Consider the following 6,180-nt stretch of genomic DNA (forward strand, 5'->3'; position numbering starts at 1 on the left):
ATCAGTTCACATTTGGATAATAATGGGGTCAGCATATTGGACTGATATCATAGGGCATAATTTCTGTTATTAGTTTCAATTATTGTCAGGATTAAAATTGAATTATTTGTAGTTACCAATGAAATTCACTTTGTTAGTATTACTACCATTTGTATTTTCTACAGGACCAGGTAAAACAAAGATTTCATGAAGTACAACTAATGAATCATTGATCATTGTATCAAAAATTATGATGTACTATACCTTGGCTAATTGAATTTAGATTAGAAAAAGATTACATGAGGTAGTTGGAATTATCTCTGCTTAATCATGAGAAAAAAACAAAACAGAAATCATGAGTGGCAAAAAAAATTCTTTGATGTCACATGACTATTAATACAGCATAATTTTGATTATCTAGGTCTCTTTATTCTTACATGCTAATCACTTGCCATGTGATGTCACTTAAAGAATTATTGCATCTGACATGCAAACCCAGTATGGTATTGAATATCTGTTTCAAAGTGTAAAGTGAAGAGAACTATTTTTTGTATGTAAAAATAAATTAGGGGTGCTTGGGTGGCTCATTGGGTTAAGCCTCTGCATTCTGCTCAGGTCATGATCTCAGGGTCCTGAGATTGAGCCTGGCCATCAGGTTCTGTGCTCAGCAGGAAGCCTACTTCCTCCTCTCTTTCTGCCTGCATCTCTGCCTACTTGTGATCTCTCTGTGTTGAATAAATAAAATCTTTAAAAAAATAAAAATAGATTGTTTCCCTTTTATTTTGATTTTACCTAAAGAAATAGTGATCTATTCAAAACCACTTACATAGTGATCTATTCAAAACCACTTACAAAAGATCTTTACCTGTCTTGATCTTTTAAATTTAAAGACCAATTAAATTTGGTTTTAAAATCAACATTATTGGGGCGTCTGGGTTGCTCAGTGGGTTAAAGCTTCTGCCTTCAGCTCAGGTAATGATTCCCAGGGTCCTGGGATCGAGCCCTGCATCGGGCTCTCTGCCCTGCAGGGAGCCTGCTTCCTCCTCTCTCTCTCTGCCTGTCTCTCCACCTACTTGTGATCTCTGTCTGTCAAATAAATAAATAAAATCTTTAAAATCAACATTATTGACAATATAGAGAGGAGAAAAAGAAAGAAATCATTTCTTAGTGAATTGGAGAACTAAGCCTTAAGCCTGAACGAAGTCCATTAATGGAAGAGAAGATAGAACTACACGTTTACTGACCATCTCCACTGGGTGGAACCCAATATCTGTTAAGATTTGTGCCAGGAATACATTTTATTTAAAATTTGAGGTTGGTATAACTACCCATTTGGTTTGGAAATATGGGCAAATGATAAATCAAGATTCAGAGATGTAAGTTACTTTCCCTGTTTTTCTGCTTGAAAATTGGATGCCCGATATAGAGATATTTCTATATTAAATTTGTATTTAAACTTAATCTTATTTTTTGCTTTAATAATGATTCTGAAATTAAAGCAATTATTTTTAAGAGCTCAAAATTTTTAAAAAAGCAAAGAAAAGAAAAAAATAAAAGCTATTAAAATTCAACATATATGAGAGTTAAGAATGTGTACATGTTCCTCTACACCCAAATAAATTGGTTTAATGTTTATATTTTGCTCACTTCAAGATCCTGTCTGTTTCCTCTTATTTGATGTTTTAATCATAATGTGACTTCATCACTGCAACTTTAGTAAATTGTTTAGAGAATACACACACAACTCCTAGATCCTCTAAATGAACTCCAGTTCATGTTTTGCCCCAATACCAATGTGTCCCTGGGTGAGTTTGTTTAGAAAGAAACACTCCCCTCTCTATTATCCTCTCTGTATTGTAGGTTGTAAATATATATATGTATGTATGTGTGTGTGTGTGTGTGTGTGTGTGTGTACATATTTATATGTATATTCAGTTCATTCCTATATCATAATGAGGAAAAAGGCATTAACTGAAGTCCAGGTCATGAATAAATGGCATGTTACCATTACATGCATTTATTAAGCATTATTTTTCTTAATTTTTTTCTATGTATCCATGTTACTGTTCAATTGCAAACAAAAACTGAAAAAAATCACATTAGGGATTCATTTGTATACATAAGAAATAGATTTGTCACCTATATGTTCATTATTATAAGGATGACAAACTGATTCCCAGTGATTGGAAGTAAATTATTTAAAACTAAAAAGTGGTCTAGCAGCAGATCTGGAGAGATGTCCACTACATACTCGATGATATAGAAATTCGTTCTGAAGGCAGCTAATCTCAAATATATATCTTTCTGATCACTGAGTAAGTCTGGTCACAAATTTGGTATGAGCATTTGCATAGTTGCAGCAATAATGTGCATTTACAAATCATGAGAGAGTCTGGACTCCAAAAAACAAACTGAAGGTTACGAAGGCAAGGTGGAGGGATAGGGTAATCAGACGATGGGTATTAAGGAGGGAACATGTTGTGATGAGCATTTGGGTATTATACACAGCTAATGACTCATTGAACACTACATCAAAAACTAATGATGTGTTATATATTGGCTAACTGAACACAAATAATTTTAAAAATCTAAAAAAAAGATGATTCATGATACATGAAAATAAAGTTCGTGAAAATAAAGTTCAAATGAATTTCCCATAAATAAATATTACAGAAACAGAGACAAACCCATAAAAATGTGAATTTACCAAAGAAAACTTACATTGCTTTCCTGAAAGTTTTATAAGAAATATCATCAAACTTTTCAAAAGAATCTGAATGGGGATGTCTGGGTAACTCTGTTGTTAAGCTTCTGCCTTTGGCTCAGGTCATCATCCCAGGGTCCTGGAATTGAGCCCCATATTGGTCTCCCTGCCCAGCAGGAAGCCTGCTTCTCCCTCTTCCACTCCCCCTGCTTGTGTTCACTCTCATGCTGTGTCTTTCCCTATCAAATAAAGAAGGAAAATCTTAAAAAAAAAGACTCTGAATGTTAAAAAATGTTTTTTCTACAAGTTTTCACATAAATTTGGATTGCATCCTCTCTTTTCAAGAACTGACATAGTTTAGAGTGCTGAACTTTACCAAAAGTGAATTTCTTACTCAGTATAAGGGAGGAATCCTATAAAAGATCTATCAGATCATATTTTCCAGGACAAACCTGAGCCTATTGTCTACACACAGTCTTAGTTTTTGAAATGTTTGGTCATACTTGTATCTCCATGTTGATAGATGTAATCGTTTCACATTGCTATCAGTTATCTAGAATTTACGTCACTGTCAAATGGCTTTCAGGGTCTCTGAATGAGATGATTTTGAGGAAAATCCTATATAAGCATACTTCTTTACAGTATCTACATGGAGTCATATATGATTTTTTTCATCCCTTCACATGTGACCACAACAGATTCTTCTATAAAGGGACAAAGAATATATGGCTCATAATACTGTAGTGAATTAATAACTAATAATCTTATTAAATATCTAAACAATGTGTGCTTTTAGTTGTTTAGTAGGTTATAGTGTTTGTGAACTGTATAAATTGTATAAAGAGATCTAAAATGTGAAGTATTAAAAAAATAAAATAAAAAAATAAAATGTGAAGTATTTATGTGTGCATATATCCCTGTGTTTCTTAATATAACTTCATCAAATTCTAAAATGTGATTCAGCATTGATACATAAATAGGAAAATAGGCAGACATATTTTGAGAGATATCTAATTTATCAGTATATACTTTGAGTTTGGGTTCAGGTGATTAAAGATATATCTATTTTACTTAATTACACAAACATGTTGCAGAAAATCTAGAGTCAATACTAGATCTAATTCTAGTTCTGCCACTTCCTGTTCTTCCTGCAAACTTGGATTAGTGAATTCAACTCTGTGAGACTGTGTGTGATAAGTAGAGCAAATCAAAGTCACAATGAAATATAATCTCATGCTTGTTAGAATGTCTATTACCAAAACTAAACTAAACAAAACAAAAAACAAGGGGCGCCTGGGTGGCTCAACCGGTTAAAGCCTCTGCCTTTGGCTCAGGTCCTGATCCCAGGGCCCTAGGATCCAGCCCCACATTAGGCTCTCTGCTCCGCAGGGAGCCTGCTTCCTCCCCTCTCTCTCTGCCTGCTTCTCTGCCTACTTGTGATCTATCTCTGTCAAATAAATATATAAAATCTTAAAAACAAAGACAAAAAACAAGTGTTGGAGAGTATGTGAAGGAGAAGACACACTTGAGCACTATTGATAGGAATGTAAATTAGTACAGCCATAATGGAAAATAGTATAGAGGATCCTCAAGAAGTGAAAAATAAAACTATGATCCAAAAATTCCACCTCTGTGAATATACCTAAATAAAATGAAATCAGTTACATGAAGAGACACTTGCACTCCTATAATCATTGTTGCACTATTATTCATAATAGCTAAAATATGGAAATTACCTTACATGCCCATTGACAAATGAATGGGTAAATGAAATATATCACAACCACCACACCATGGATGAACCTAGAGGACATTAAGCTATGTAAAAAAAAAAAAAAAATCAGACACAGAAAGACATACAGTACCTAATTACATTGTTATGTGTAATCTAAAACAGTCAAAGTTTAGAAATAAAGAGTAGAATGGTGGTCATTGGGTAAAGGGAGGAAGAAATCAGAAGATGTAGGTCAAAGGTCACAGTTTACATTATGCAAGATAAATAAGTTCTGTAGATCTAGTAATGTAGAGTTATGTAAACATAGTTAATACTGTGTATTTGAAATTTGATGGGAGATTAGATCTCACCGTTCAACTCACTATGTGAGTTGGCAGATATGGTAACTAGCAGTGATTATTTTAATGTGTAAGTATATTAAATCACCAAGTTGTGCAACCTAAATATACATGATTTCTGTTAGTTATATTCAATAAATCTGAAAAAATAAACAAGAATTATTACAAGATTGAATGAGATAATTTATATTGGATATGTCACATATGAGTTATATGAGGGACCAGTGAACAGTAGTTGGGATATTTTTTTACCATTTCATCATCCTCATTGCCCCTAAAATCAACATATTTGACACTGCATTATTTTTAACCATACACCTGTCATCCTTAGATTTCTCAGTGACATTTTCCCCAAATTATTTCAATGCACTATTTGATTTTCAGAAAAAATCCTATGTTGCTAACACGAATGTCATTATTATTTCACTAGAAAGTAAGTGGTATGCACAGAAAATGTTAAAGATATAATGCAAGAGTTAAGCACAGAATGTAGCACAGTTGTGTAAGATTTATATTGAAAAAATAACAATAACATATCCACTATCTCTATGAATGTCTGAATTATTTCCAGAAGGTGTAATTTACAATGAGAAAATATATTACTGCCTTCATAGGCAGAAATGTTTAGTCATTTCTATTTGACATTTATTATAAATTCCCTTTGATACTTTTGAATAAAATCTAGGCAAGAAATTCTTTCATTTAGAAAGAGAAGATTCATATGAAGTGTGAATAAGCAATTTTACCTGGTAGCTTTATTCATTGAATTTCATATGAGCCCATTTAAAGCTTATCCTAATAGGACTCAACATTTTCTCTTACAAATACCCTCATTTTCTTCCCATCAGGGGCACAGTTATGAAGTAGCTTCAAAATCACTTTTTTATTGTAAAAAATGTAGTTAGTCCTACCCAAACTCCACCTAAAATATTCTGACTCAAAACTTGACCAATTCTTCCATAGATTATGTAACTCATTTCCTAAACTGCTCATCTTAAATCTGGAATGATTTCAATTGACTCAATAATATACAGCGTCAAAATAATTAACTCTATAAGATCACCAGCTATGTGATCACATCACATGCTTGCATGAAAAAACAGCTGTACTTCTGTAGAGTAAAAACACATGTTACATATATCATATTAAAACATTCTTTAATTACCTGTGATATTCCTAACCTCTGGAGGTTCCATTACAAGTTCTGGATACTAAGTTTCCATTCTCAATGGATTATATGTATCTCTCAATTTCAGTTATTTTTCTAAAAGTCTCTTTATTCAAAAAAATAAAATTTCACATTTGAAGGTCTATTGGCCATCATATATTTAATATATACTTTGTCACAGAGAATTATCATTTTAAAGTGATCATATTATTATTTTAAAGTGATCAAGAGTATGGTATCATTTAGTGTAGACCTT

Source organism: Meles meles, chromosome 3, assembly GCF_922984935.1.
Source record: "Meles meles chromosome 3, mMelMel3.1 paternal haplotype, whole genome shotgun sequence".
Lineage (NCBI taxonomy): Eukaryota > Metazoa > Chordata > Mammalia > Carnivora > Mustelidae > Meles > Meles meles.